The sequence below is a fragment of the Miniopterus natalensis genome, chromosome 1 (genome assembly GCF_054644295.1).
Source record: "Miniopterus natalensis isolate mMinNat1 chromosome 1, mMinNat1.hap1, whole genome shotgun sequence".
Classification (NCBI taxonomy): Eukaryota; Metazoa; Chordata; class Mammalia; order Chiroptera; family Miniopteridae; genus Miniopterus; species Miniopterus natalensis.
In genome coordinates, this window is record NC_142081.1 from 44,661,047 (window position 1) to 44,676,156 (window position 15,110).

Consider the following 15,110-nt stretch of genomic DNA (forward strand, 5'->3'; position numbering starts at 1 on the left):
ATGGCACCTTCTGTTGTAAGCAGAATAATGTTTCCAGCTGGGCCGTGCCCTCCTGTCAGAGGTCACTGCACTTACAAGTTTCGGAGTGAACATTTTTAGTAGGTGAGACAGGAGAACTGCAGGCTACGCTTTGAGGCTGGAGACTTGAAAATTCAGAGCGTTTTCGGAGCACAGGGTTAAGGCTGCCCAGCCACCCCTGCTGGTCCCTCACAGGCCCTGTAAGCGCAGATGGAGCCAGCTCTAAGTAAAACGGGGCAGGTAGCAGGGAAAAGCCAGTGGCCCCTGAAACCGGAGATGGAAGCGTTAGTCCTGCTACTAGTCCTGCACCAACAAGCTGTGTGCACCCAGGCAAGTAACTTAACCTCTCTGGGTCTCACTGCGTGTGGACTGGAAGGGGGTTCTCATAGATCTCTCTGACATTCGGTGAACCTGTGGCTCCAGAATTCTCTGTTTGGGCATCGACCACATTCCTTTCCGGGGCCACACCAGCCTCTTTTTCTATGTCAACCCCCACCCAGATGCACAGGGCTTCATCTGTGCCCTCCCATTGCCCAGCTGCCCCAATTGCCTCCGCGCCTCACTCTAACCGCACATTGCCCGTGAGTCACGGGTGATTTGGCAAAGCTGCCTCTCTGTTTATGATGCTCCTTAGTCAGTTAAAGCGAGACCTCATCTGTTACTGACGAGAGGTGGGGATTCTTGAGTGAATGCTGGCCAGGCATGTTGGAGAACCCTCGGGTCAGAGGGTGATGCAATAATAACAGTAACAGCAGCAGCTTACCCTGCCAGGATCTATGCTGAGCAATTAACATAGTTTTTACCACACTTAAACCTCCCTAAAACCTTACAAGGTTAGTAGTATTCTCATTTTACAGATGAGGAGGCTGAGTTTAGAGATGTTAGATGGTTTTCCTGGAGTCACACAGCCAGTAAGTATTAGAGCAGCATTTGAACCCAGGCTAAACACACTTGGAGGCGTTTTGTCCCCCAAGACTAACTAGAGAAATTCTAGACTTGCTTTTAAAGCAGCGAGACTGAGCACATGCGAGCTCGCACACACCCACACACCCACCCACCCCTCCACACACACGCGCGCGCGCACACACACACATACACACACACACACACACAGCATTACTCATACCAAAAGGAGAATTCATGCATATGAATGAGTTCCAGACTTCAACGGCACGGCCTTATAAGGTCAGGTTATGCACTTAGTCCAACAATGTCCCCAGTGCTTGGTTGGGATTCCCAGTTTCTGCTGGGAATACTTCATGAGCTACGTACATGCACAGTATTTTTATATCATCACCACAGTCTACTTTTCATTCTGTTCTTGTCACCCCTGTATTACCTTCCAGTGGTATTATTACTTGTGCTCCCATATTGTTTCACCAATCTTGGCTCCAAGTGGTCTTTGGCCATTTCTGCTATGCACATCCCATCTACCCTGAAAGGAAAAATCGGCCACCAGTCAGACTGGCTATGGGTTTTCCCACTGTTCCAGTGGCTCACAAAATATTTTAGCGGTGGAACCATTTTTATTTCTGCTGGGGTCTTTTAGAGACGTCCAATTTGTAAGGCAGATAAAAGCAGAGCTTCCATGTTTGAAGCACGAATGGGAGCGTGACCCCTGTCTACTCTTCTCTCCTGCCCCTCTGGTTCTCCTCTTTGGCCTAGAGGGCACCACCCAGGAAGCTTCAAATTCCAAGGACCCCAGTTTGCAAACCATGGCCCTGGCCCAGGCTGCCCAGTGGTGGGAGGGGCAGTGTCAGGAGCTCCGTGCTGGTCCAGTGAGAGCAAGTCCTGTACCTGTCTCCTTTAAACTCTTACTGGCTACAGGGAGGAGAACCTGACTCCTTGGTGAAGGCCTCCTCAAGGTCTTTAATCCACCACTCATGTTTGTAGAAGAGCTTTAAGAGGTTCGCCAAAATGCCTTAAGGAAAGCAGAAGAGGGAGCTTAGTGCCTATAAATAGAAAGGCTAGTTCTGAGGTCAGGCATGATAAAAGGGGAGAGAAAAAATGTAAGGACTGCAGTGGAACGAAGAAAAGAATCACAAAGATATGAAAGGGCGGCAAACAGAGCGGGGATTTCCAGCTGAAAGTGAGAGGCACGGTGTCCGAATCCAGGCTGCACGTTGGACCTCTGCTGTGTCCAGCCTCTCGTCGCAGTCGCAGTCAGGGTCACAGAGAAGTGGGAGGGGTGAGAGCATGCCTGCTTCGTACTAGGCCCTGGGGAACTCACTGTCTAGCAGGGGACATACTCAAAAACTAAATCCAAAAGGAAATCAGGAAACGAACTAAGGAAGACACACATGGAGTGTTAGGAAGATCAGAGGAGGAGCCTTCTGTGAAAATATCCGTGCCCAAGCTGTTCCTCCAATGGATGAGGCTCCTTCCAGTGCTTACGTAGGAACTTAGGGTGAAATTTTGGACTCTCCAGATTTATCTTATCAACTTATTTTGACTCCTTCATGCTAATTTAGTTCTCCTAAAGAAATTATGCCTCTGTTCATACCCTCAAAGGAGGTATGAAGTTACAATCATGTTTTTCCCAGCATGAGTCAGTTGGGCCCTTGCTTTAAGTCATGACCGACTGCATGGGGCTCTGGAATTTTTCTGACCTTCCATCTGAATGTCAGTGCAGCATAGCAAGGCCTTTCCACTTCTGCTTAATTACTGTGCAGTTGCATTCACTCTAAAAGTGTCATTATCTAGTACCTCAAACCAGGGAGTGCGAGAAGTATCTTTTTAGTTCAGAGGACCTCAGCCAGTTACTAGTAATCTTGGAGAAGACTAGACTTTGTTACCATGTGAATATAATAAAACCAAGGGAGCGTATGGAGGATTGTTGGATCTAATCCTGTGATTTCCTCATTTTCTCAGCAGCTCGATGCTATGAAACAGGTTCCAGACAACGTTTCTGTTTCCTCTTGTGAATCAGTCCCTTTACTACAAATGGGATTCGAAACAACTTCTAATGTTGGCCAGCAGTGAGCAGTATCTTCACTCTTTGGACTTGAAGCAATGCCTTGTTGAGCTCTGTATCCCCAGGGCCTAGTGCAATGCTTGGCACATGTAGGGACTTGCTCAAATAGTGTTTGTGGCACTGAACTGATTATGAATAAAGGCAGGGAAGTGGGAATATACATATACAGGGGGTGTTTGAGAACAAATAATAGAAGTAGCTGATACTTAGCAAGCATTTACTAAGAGCTAGTACCATGGTGAGTACTTCACGTTTTCTTCTTCTTTAAACCTCACCAGACCTTCGTGAGGTAGGACTTAGAGTATCCATTTGACAGATAGAAAATAGGCTTGGACTATACAAGCAACATCTTAGCCTGTTAGGGTTACCATAATAAAATACCATAGACTATGTAACTTGAACTAAAGAAATTTATTTCTCACAGCTCTGGAGGCTGGGAAGTCCATGACTAAGGTGCCAGCAGAGTAGGTTTCATTCAGAGGCCTCTCATTTTAGCTTGTAGGTGGCGGGTATGCTGCTGTGTGCTCACAGGACCTCTTCTTTGTACGTGTGAATTGGGGAGTGGGAAGCTCTGGTATCTCTTCTTATAGAAACACTGTCCTCTAGAGTCAGGGACCCTCCTTAGAACTGCATTTGACTTTACTTCCTCAAAGGCCCCATGACTAAATACAGCCACGCTCAGGTTAGGGCTTCAACATAGGAATTTTGGAGGGACACATTCAGTGCATAACAAGTAACAAGTTCAGTCCATAAGAAGTTGCACAGCTAGAAAGCAGCAGAGCAGGAACTCAGACTCCTGGCCCCGCAGTCCGTGTTCCTCGCTGCAGGGCAGCATGTCCTTGGTATGTGGGGTATGGTCTAACGTATGCATGGAGGGGTAGGACCCCATTGTTGGAGGGAATGATGAGGAGGTTGTCTGGGCTCAAGGGAGCCCTGAAGACGGAATCTCTTCCCACCCCCCTCCTGCCCACCAGCCATACTGAAAACCTTGTGTTCCCTGAGGCTTCTGCTCATTGACTCCAATACTCTGTATATGGTGCTTGGCTCTACCTGCAGAAGTGGTTTTCTACCTGGGTTGCATGTTAGAATCACCTGGTGAGAGCATTAGCAAAACCAGGAGTCAGAGCCAGGTTGAGGCTCCCCCTGGCCTCAGACAAATATGTTAGCAACAGATTATAACCTTTTGAACAAAATAAGAAATGAGGAGTTCATGCTGATATTAATTACCTAATGGATACGTTGAAAGTTTGGTGATAAACAGGATGTTCACATAATTTCAAAGTACCTCCCCCAAAAGGACTAATTAATTACCAAAGGAAAATGAATACATTTACAGTGAAGCCTGGCAGTCACCACCTTAATCAAGTGACCAAGGTGAGCACCATCAGTAATGGGACAAATAGAAACCATGTGCCACATCATAGGTTACAGAAGAGGGCACCATGTCGCTACTGTGACAGCCCATCAAAGGTACGTAACCTGGATCTGATCATGAAGAGACATCAGACAAACCAAATTGAACGACATTTCTGCAAAATAACTGGCCCATAATCTTCAAAAGGGTCAAAGTCATGAACGTTAGGGAAAGACTGAGGATATGGCTCCAGAATAAAGGTGACTAAAGAGACATGACAACTGAAGGCAACGTGAAATTCTGAACTAGAGCCTTCTGCTATAAAAAACATTGAACATTTGGCAAAACTTGAACATATCAGTGTATCTGTGTATAATGTGTCAATGTGGATTTCCTGATTTTGATGGTTGCATTATAGTTATATTCTTATTTGGAAGAAAGTCCACAGTACAGAGAAATAGTTCAGTTAAAAAACAACAATGCATTACTTATACTGTAGTTGCAACTTTTCTGCCAGTTTGAAATCCTCAAAATACAAACATAAAATCCCTGATGTCCAGTTTGCACACCAAACCTATTAAAACAGAATCTCTAGGGATGAGGCTCAGGGTTTCGTACTGTTGAAATTCCCAGGTGACCCCAGTGGGAGCCTGGGCTGAGAACTACTGGCCTACTCTCCAAATATGGTCCTGGAACCAGCAGAATTAGAACCGGTGGGAAACTTGTTAGAAATGTAGCTTCTCTGGACCCACCCCAGACCTCCTGAATCAGAAAATCAGAAGGTAGGGCCCAGCAATCTGTGTTTTAACCAGCCCTCCAGCTGGTTTGGGTCATGCTTCAGTTTAAGAACCATTGGCTTAGAGCCTTTCTCCTCCTTCTGTCCATACTTGCTCCCAATTATTCCAGAGTTAGCTCAGACCTCCTCCAGGTCCCATCCTGAGGTTACCTCACTATCTCAGCGTACACCTCAGGGTTTAGACACGATCTGTTTACACACTTGTCACCCCCGCCAGAGCTGGTACAAAGCCCCTGGCCTAGGGTAGGCACCAATGCATACTTATTTAATTGATGCTTACCCAATAAGTTGAAGGACCGGTGGTGATGTTCGGTGGCATCCCCTCTGCCACATTTACTTTCATTTGCATGCCCTTTAGAGGCACCCGGCGATGTGTCTCAAGTTGTGCTGTGATGGGAATTTGATAAGGGGCTGTGTGGAGGCAGGGAAAATGTCGAGCATCTGAAACCACATTCAGAAGCACCCCCGCCTCTCAGGGAGCTGGTTCCGAAGCCTTTTACTAAAAGGTGCACACGAGCTGCTGGGCTCGCTAATTAAACCAGATGGACTGGATGATAGCTGATTAGATTCCTGACTTACCAATCCTGCTTCTATATACTCCCATAAATACGTTGATGAGCCAGAAACCATCTTCATTCAGGAAAAGCACCTCACTGAATATTTTTAGAAAATTAAACTTTTATGGATGACCCCGTCTGTGAGCAGCTAAAATGCCAAAGTCTGTTTCCTATGGCACTCGGGTGGTTGAGCTATCAGCAGGGGAGCCGTGAACGAGTTTGTTTCTGCAGATGCGGGCCAAAACAGCAGCAACAACAAATTACAGGCCCATCAGTCATTCTGGAGCGAGAGAGGAGCAGTCAGAGTGATGGACATAACCAGGGTGCGGACACTTCCTGCGGTAACTGCCTCTGCCTCTCCTGGCCCCACTTGATGGTGTCACATTTCATTGATGCTGATCCCAGTTTACTTGGCTCTCTTCATTGGTAATATTTGGGGGTGGGGTGATGAAGTAGATATTCAAAAGAACACGTAATACATTAAAACATGTATTTACAAACACATGCCCATAAACACAACAACATCTGTCCATGCATAAATGCATATGCATGTATATACACCAATAATTATATGTTACACTCTTTAAAATTCTACTTAAGATATGGTTACTCAAGTAGCACCGACCTTAAGTAATGATGGGTCTTGAGAGATTCCTAACTTCCAGTCCTGCTACTGATTAGAATCCATATCCGTGCCCTGTAGAAGATATATACATGGCCCAGATTGAAGCCATGGTCAATTATTTTATGTAATGCATTGCTTTAGGATAGTTCTAAGATAATTCTGCTGAGGTGACAGAAGAGTGGGTGGAAGATTCTCAAGGTATGACATGGGATGAATGGCCTTGAAGAAACCATGGCAGTTTAGAAGACAAACCTGTCATACGTGCTCAGATGGGCTTTGACCTAGTGCAAAGTGGTGCTGAGCTGGACTCACTGACTTCCTTGGCTGAAACATGTAATCAGAATTCTAGTCAATTGCACTCAAAGAGTATTTTTTATTTCCTGATGGGTTGCTGCCATGTGTTTACTTCTGTGGCTAATGCAACATATTTAGAACATATTAGGTTTACGGAGAATATAGAAGCATCCCTTCCCTCAGTGAAAGCCGAGATCAGATTATTCTCTAAAGATAAAGGTCTCCAGAAGGTTAGAGGGATGCCATCCCAATGTGGAACTTTCTGACCATTTATTCATTCATCTAGTATTTAATACATTCCTACCACAGGACATATTTCCTTCTAGGAGTAAATGGTGGTTATTAAGACAGGTACAATCCCTTCTTTCATGGAGCTTACACTTTTTAAATGTTAACTCACTGTTAAGTTTTGTGAAAATGGAAATGAATGACACTGGTGGAATTGGCAAACTGTCTGGGTGTATAAGACTCATCTTCCAGACACCAATCAGAAAGGCATCTATGTAGAATATTGTTATGAGCTGAATTGTGTGTCTTCAAAATCCATATGCTGAAACCTTAATCTCTAGTACCTCAAAATGAGACCTTATTTGGATGTAGGGTCTTTAAAGAGGTAATTAAGTCATCGAGGTGGGCTCTAATCTAACATCACTGGTGTCCTTATAAGAAGAAATCTGGACACAGATCCCATAGAAGAAAGACAGTGTGAAAGCACAGGGAAAATGGCCATCTCCAAGCCAAGGAGAGAGGCCTGTAGCAGGTCCTCACTTCACAGCTCTCCAAAGGACAACTTGATGTCAGACTTCCAGCCTCCAGAACTACGAGACAATACATTTCTGTTGTTTAAGTCACCCAGTCTGTGGTGCTTTGCCAGAGCAGCCCCCAACACCAATACAAATATATTTAATGCTAAAATATAGCTAGGGAATGGACTGGCCTATTTGGAGAGGAACTAAGTATGAGATGGGGTGACTGTTGGTGAGGTCCTGAGTAGGAATGGAGGATGGCGTAATTAGTGTTTCAGTGGGGGAAAAACAAACAAATGCTTGCAAAAAAAACCCCACATAATTTAGTACTTGCAAACAGAGAAATCAAGATGCAACTCCCTTTGCGTCCTAATCAGTGTGAAAAAGACTCCTGCCCTCTCCAGAGGACCATTCCCCTTGACATCAGGTTTACTGAGTTGTCTTGTTTTACAAAGAAAGGAAAATGGCTACATGTGGGGCTTATTTCTTCTCTCACTCAGCTGTATTAAGTTCATCCAATGTAAGACTCTCTTTGTCCCTTGTAATTAATTACACACGTAGATCTTTCCTTAATGCTGGGGTGTAGCATGTAAGCCCAGTGGGCAGAGATCACCACTAACTCTGCATTTGGTTTTGTGCCCCAACCACGGATGGCCCTCGGGACAGCACCATGACACATACTAGGTGGTGAGAGAAACAAGAGTTCTGAGAGCAAGAGTTCTGGTTTGCCATCACCGCTCCACTGTTGGGATGGTCTGCCACAGGGTGTTAATCGTTTAAGCTGGGGAGGAAGGGAGGGGCGGCAGCTGAAAGGTGTGAGGTCAAGCCCCGCGGACACGTGGCCTGACGTGGCTCTTCAGTAGTGCGCAAGAGCCATGAAAATCACCGCAGTACACGAGGTCCCTGCCTCAGTCCTGCTGGCCCTGAAAGCTGTCCTCACGGCTGGCTCTCTGACATCCTGCCGAAAAGGCCTGGCTATCCTTAGCATTAGCTGAGAAGGCCACTGTCCCTCGCCACACAGCACCACAGCTCCCGTTCCTCCGTGTTTGCACCGCCTTTCCGCTGGTCAGCAAGACCTGCCCAGAGGTAAGAGGAGCTGCCTCAGCTCTGAGAGGGGTGGGCACTGGGGTGATCAAAGGGCTCGCATCACCACTGACTCTGCTGTGTTATCATTGCTAAGTATTTCTGCCCCCCCCCATGGAAAACACTGACAGGGATCACCCCATATTCTCTCCGTATCCCCAGAAGCTAGGCTAGGCCTGGCTCATAGCTGGCACTCAGTAAATGTGGGTTACAGGGAGAGAGGGAGGAAGAGAAGCTTTCTCCTTGGTCTGAGTGTACCCCTGTGGCAGAATTCAATGTAATGTGTGGTTCCCGGGAGTTTCCCGCAGGACCTCTCCCCACCCACCGCCCTCTGTAACGGTTTCCCCAGAAGGATGACTCGGGTGTGTTTCTGAAGCCAGTCCTCTGGCGCCCCAGGAGGCCCCCGCTTTCCTGTTCTCCCACCAGCATCTGCGATGCCCTTTGCTGCTGGGCTGCAGGGCCTGGAGGCAGACAGCTCTCGCCTCGTTTCCCCAGGTCCCGGTGGAAGCTTGCAAGGCACGCTGCTCAGGCCTCTGTACTCTGTGCCTGTGCCCCAGCTCCTGCTGGCTGTACTTACCTCCAGTTGCCACCAGGCAGCACTGCCTTCTTTACACTCCCCAGGCCCCAGGAGTTATACTAGTTCTTTTATTCTAGCTTCAGGACTCAGGTGTGAGGCCACAGGAAGTGGAGCTGACGGAAGCTCAAATGACTCTCCCCTTTGACCCTGACCCTGGTCCTTAGTAGTGTGGCTCTCAAGGCTCATTCCCTTAGGTTGGGGGCTTTCTGCAATCAGACACCCTCCCCCACCTCACCTTCCACCATCCAAAGGTGAACCCTGTAGGGTGAGTGCCACTGAGACTTAAGCTGGGATCCCACTTCATAAAGAACTAGGCTTGTCCTCCTCAGCTAAGAGGCCACACCTCATCTTATCCAGGGAGGCACATTAAAACCGTGGTTGCCCAGAACAATCCGTGTAAGCTCCACAAAGGCTTTAGTAGAGTAGGGGAGCCATGCAGGGGTGGGAGTCAGAGGAGAATTCTCTTTGAAACCAGACTCTACAACTTGCTAGCTGTGTGACAAGGACAGGTTGCTAATTCTGGGCTATGGTTTCCATCTGATACATAAGATAGTTTTTAATCTCATGTGGCTCTAAGAGGTTTATGTGAGTGGGAATATGAAATGAGGGTAGGGGGTTGCTGGCAAACAATAGGTACTAAATCCACCCTGCTTTTCAAGTCTTCCTATTCTCTTAAGTTAGGAGTGAGGAAGAACTTGATATAAAGCTTTGATTTTAATCCACTTGCTGAGGAACCTTCGCTGAATATCCCAGCAGGAGAACCCCATCAAGGGATCCCTGTTCCCATAACAGGGACACATAGTACCTGAGCCTCTTCACGCTAACCAGGGCTGAAGTCCACACCTGCCCACAACCCTTCTGGAATGTGCTCATAGAGAGGCCATTCCTGCCGAATTCTGTAGCATTCCTCACAACCCTTTTATTAAGATGCTCAGAAAGGGCTTTGGGTGAAGCTGAGGGAGGCACCATCAGCAGAGTGAGCTGAGCAGGAAGCAGAGGAATGGGAGGGAAACCTCCCAAATAAAGACAGCCTCTTTGCCAAAAGGCCAGGGGGTCAAAAACCAGAGTATGTCAGCATCCTTTCCAGCACCGCCCAGAAACGGTTCAGTTAATTGCTCTAGGTCTAAGAGAAATTAATGTAAATCTGTTTAGGTTCCTTCCAAAGTTGCCCGTTTTCAATCATTTGCTCCACTGCCTACCTCTACCATTCCTTACCAGTGTTATTCCTGCCTAGTGGACAGTCCTTAGGACTCATGCACCCTGCCAGTGCTCTGAAACGGGGGCCCTCCTGTACCATCCCACCCACATGAGACAAGCATATTGTAGCTTCTAACTTTCAATGTTTAGGGCATGAAAAGCATAGACTTTAGAATCAGAGCTGACCTCCTATATTGACTGTTCAATTTTGAGGCAAGTCATTTACCCTCTGAAGGCATCAATTTCTTCTGGGTGTGTATAAAGATAGTCAGATCTGCCTCCCGAGTTTGAGAATTAAAATGAGATGGTGCATTTATAGCATCTGAGTGCCTGGCACCTGGTGCCATCCCTACTTGCAGGTGTCATGGTAGTGGAAAGCATGATGGTTGTTAGGTGCATTTACTCATACCAGGAATACTCTCCCCCACCTTCTAAAACCATATCTACTTTTTATGACCACAAATGGCATCGCCTCCATATTGCATATTGTCTTCACCATCTCCTGTAACCATCTAATTTCTTTTGAACTCATGTTGTACCTACTTTCTACCGTTTGGGTGGGAGGAGGGCCTTATCTCTTGCTACCAGTTCTTCTGAGCAAACCTCCTATTTTACCAGTTTGACTGTAAGTCCGTTCAGACAGGATCATGTCGCCAAAATAACCCATCTAGTGAGTGATACAGTACAGGCTCACATGAGCTGTGAATATCAGCAAATATCAGTGTCCATGTTTGGGCAGGTGGACGTGTTAAAGCTGCCAAGTGTTCGTTTCGCGGTGTCCGAGACAGCTCAGAAATAGTGAAGAGAAAATGCAGGAGGGAGGAACCGGGGAGCCTCAAATAGAACTTCAGGTGCCACGTCGAGGGGCTCTCCCAGAAAAGGCCAGCTTCTCTGATCTGTGTGTTCCTTTGGGGACCGTTATAGTTGAAGATGGTTTGGGAATTTCCATGCTGCTGAAGACACCACCTGAGAACCTCCTTGTACTTGGTTCTGACAGCAAATGCTGAAGTGGAAAAAAATATTTCCATCCATCTGCACTAATCTCTTACTTCTTTAGCAGTTAGAAGGGGGAGGAGATAGATTAAAGGCTACATTAGAAAAAAATGCTGAGGAGCCAGGCTTCTGCTCAGTCTGCTGCCAGGTCATTTTCACGTTGGTACAAGAAATGCCAAACCTGTGTGGCTGTTGGGTGGAGGTGCTGGGAATATAATCATTTGAACTGTGATAATTGAAGGTATTAAAGCAGAAAGCCCAGCTGAAAAACTTCCAAAAAAGCTAAAGGGCTCTGGATGCAAATTGGCCACTCCACCCTCCAGGCTCGTGGCCACAGGAAGGCACAAGCTACACGGGTCAGGATCGGGGCCCCTTTCCATGTCCCCAAAGCATCTACCCATCTGCAGCTGGTGCTCTGTGCCAAACAAAATCCAGACCTCAGCGCCTTTCCGCACATCTATGTGCACACCTCCCGTGTTTGTGTGTGTGAACCCATCCACGTGGTGCCTGTGTCAGTCACGGCCTTCAGACCGGGACCCCAGGGAGCACAAACCTGATGAGGGCTTTGCGCGAACCTTTGGTTACACAATCTGCGTCTTGTTACGCTGCCCATTAACTTAGCTTGTGCTTGTGTTGGCTCGAGCCGGCGGCTCTCAGGGCTCCTGGAGACCGGCCAGGCTGACAACATATATCCGCGGATTAAACCATTAAAGCCATCGCTTCTTCCCCCTCCTCCCTCCTCCTTTCCTTTGGCCCATTCATAGCAGAGACATCTCTCCGAGCTCAGAGGCTCCAGCCCATTCATATCCTAGGCCAGGTTTAAAGTAGCAGCTCAGATATTTCCTGACAACACAAACATGGATGTTTTACATGATTGGTACTTAACTTTTAAGTCTCTGCCTTTGGGTAATAAACATTTTCTCCTTGTTAACTTACATTTTTTTACTTGTGGATCTTGGCTTCCAGGACCGAGTGTGTCTGTCTTAGGTCTGAGAAGACAGAATGGCCTGATGGCTTCATAAGGCCATCGGAGATCTCATCTGTGAGCAGGTTTCTGTTGAGCATGATGTACCACGAACCTAACACTGTGTAAGGCATTGCAGCAGCTGTAGAAGTAATGATCCCTGGCTTCAGGTGGCTCACAGTCAGCTCAGCAGCCACACACACACAAAATCAGCATGACACAACATGGGACAGAGAGGGCAAATGAGAGAGTACAGCAAATCGGAGGAACAGTGTCGGGGGGACTAGGAGCTCTGAGAAAGTGCTTTTTGAAGGAGGCAGGATTGCTCTTGACCTTGATGGGCCGGTCAGATTGGGAGAAGGCAAAATGACAAAAGCCTCTGTGAACTGGGAGCAAAGAGTAAATAAAGACTCTGGAGCCAGAGGGCCAGGGCTGGAATCTCAGCTGTCCTTGGTTGTGTGACTTTGGGCAAGTTACTTAACTTCTTTGCCCCTCCATTTCCCCAGCTGTAGAATGATAGTCATAGCATCTCTCAGGGTAGCTTTGAAGGTTGCCTGAAACAATGCTTGAAAAGTGCATGGCTAACAAGCAGTGATGCCGGCGGTGGTGCTAAGGTCTCGAGAGAGCAAATAACGGAACTGTCTAGAGGGAGGGGAAACGTAAACCAGGAGGAGGCAAGTGAAACCAGCCTTTGGATGGTCCTTTTTTATAATAAGAATGAAGGAATTGGCCCTGGACGGTTTGGTTCAGTGGTTAGAGTGTCAGCCTGTGGACTGAAGGGTCCCGGGTTTGATTCCAGCCAAGGGCACATACCTCTGCTGCGGCCTGGTCGGGCTGTGAGCGGGGGGCAACCAATTGATGTGTCTCTCTCACATCAATGTTTCTCTCTCTCTCTCTCCCTCCCTTCCACTCTCTCTGAAGAAGCAATGGAGAAAATACCCTTGGGTGACGATTAAAAAAAAAGAATGAAGGGATTGTTTTTCGACTGTGTGTGCACATGCATGCACAGCGCTAGGTGTAACATGTGAGAATGGGTTTTAAGGGAAAACTAGCTAGCTGTTAGCATCTCATCCTTCCTGATCATTTGGATCTTTAGTCCCTGCTCCCATGGACAGATCATCTGGACGGACATTTAATCAGCCACCCAAAGCATCAACCAGATGATTTTCTGAGCATGCATTTTATTTCTAATCAGATGGACAAATGTGTAACCTAAACCAGCGCATAAAGTGCCATGGCAACCCCAGCACCTGTTTCAGGGGAGGGCCGCCCAGCACGGAGGCTGGCCTCAGAGGGCAGGAAAAAGGGCTGGCGTACTTGTCCCTGGCGGCTCTCTTGGCCACAGGGATTTCATAAAAATAAAGTTTGTTAAGTGCATCAGCCATAAGCTGATGAAATAAAGTAAAAAATTTGATGGTGATAATAAAGTGAAAACATTTTTTTTTACCTTGTCTCTGTGGAGTCATGTAAGTTTAGAGTAGGGAGGGAACTCAAAAATAATCTAGTCTTTATAGCAATGAGAGGGATACAAAGCCAGGTGGCTCCACAAACTGGGGGAAAGTGTCCAGAACCTAAAAAATTTCAGGAAATTTTTGCCTCCAAAAAATTTTTAATTTCACAAAAATATCCTGTTTCATATACTTTGGGGGCTTCTGAGGAAAATGTTAGAATCCCTGTTGGCTGCAGGAAAGTACAGAGGATAGCTTCTCATATGGTGAGGCCGCCACTCCCCATTTTCAAACCCAGCAGTGGGCGGTGATGACATCGCAAGTGTTGGGAGGTTGAGGGATTGAGAGAGATGCTCGCAGATGTGTCTCTACCAGAAACCTATGTGGCAAAATGATACCCTTCTCTGGAGGAGCATGGGACCCAGCAGCAGAAGGAACCTTCAGGAACATTTAATCCAGTATCTCTAAAGTATGTTCTACCAGTTTCCCAAGATGTTTAAAGGTGTTACATGTCGTGGTGCATTAAATTTGGGATTGATGGCTGATAGGTTTGTTTGCGTCAGGAGTTTCAGAATCTTTAATCTGCTACCAATAGCATCCTGACTCTCCAAGAAGGGGATGTAAACATGAGCCCCATTTATGGTTTTTTTAATTATTGTGTTGTGTGGGGTTTTTTGTGGGTTTTTTTGTAAAGGATCCTTTGATGTTAAGGCTCCTGACAGTATCTCCCAGCGTTTGTGTCCTATGGAGCTTCAGGACACTCTGATTTTATCTAATACCTTAGTTTATAAACAAGGAAATTGGAACAAAGTCATTGTCAAGTTCATGGTTGAACCAGGACTCCAGCCCAGATCTCCTGAGCCTGTCCTTCAGAGTTCCAGAATTCACCTTAGGCAAGCCAAGCTGCCCACTTTAACCGCAATTGTCTGAATGTTTCAGGGAAATGGTGTTTTAAAAAAATATTTTCTTTGACCTCTTTGGGTCCATATTTCCATTTGTCACTCTCTGTGTCACACAAAGGCAAACAGCCATAGAATATCTAATACAGTCCTCCGTCCAAAAGACATGAAGGGAAGGAAAAGAAACACTGAATTTCTATTCCTTCTGCACAAAAGTGCCCAGTTGAAATGGCTGTCTATGCAGGCTGCTAATCCTGGCTTTTAGAGTTTCTAAAATCCTGCCTATCATCAACCTTGGAATGTATCCTTAAGGAACTATTAGCAGGTACAACTAAGTGGTGGTGCCAATTTGCAGACTTTGGCAGTGTCTGAAGAGTTTTATATTCTGGTTTGTTGGGATAGAATCTAGCCCATGTGGCCCAGAGGGTAAGTAAGGGACATTCCTCTCCCGGGTCTTACCAGCACCCTAAGAATGTGCCTGAACCAAGTTGCTGTGCAAACCCGCTGAGCAGACATTTAGGACTGTGTCATATCCTGAGTGACAGTCAGGAGCCTTCCCACATAGTACATTTTCCAAGTAATACA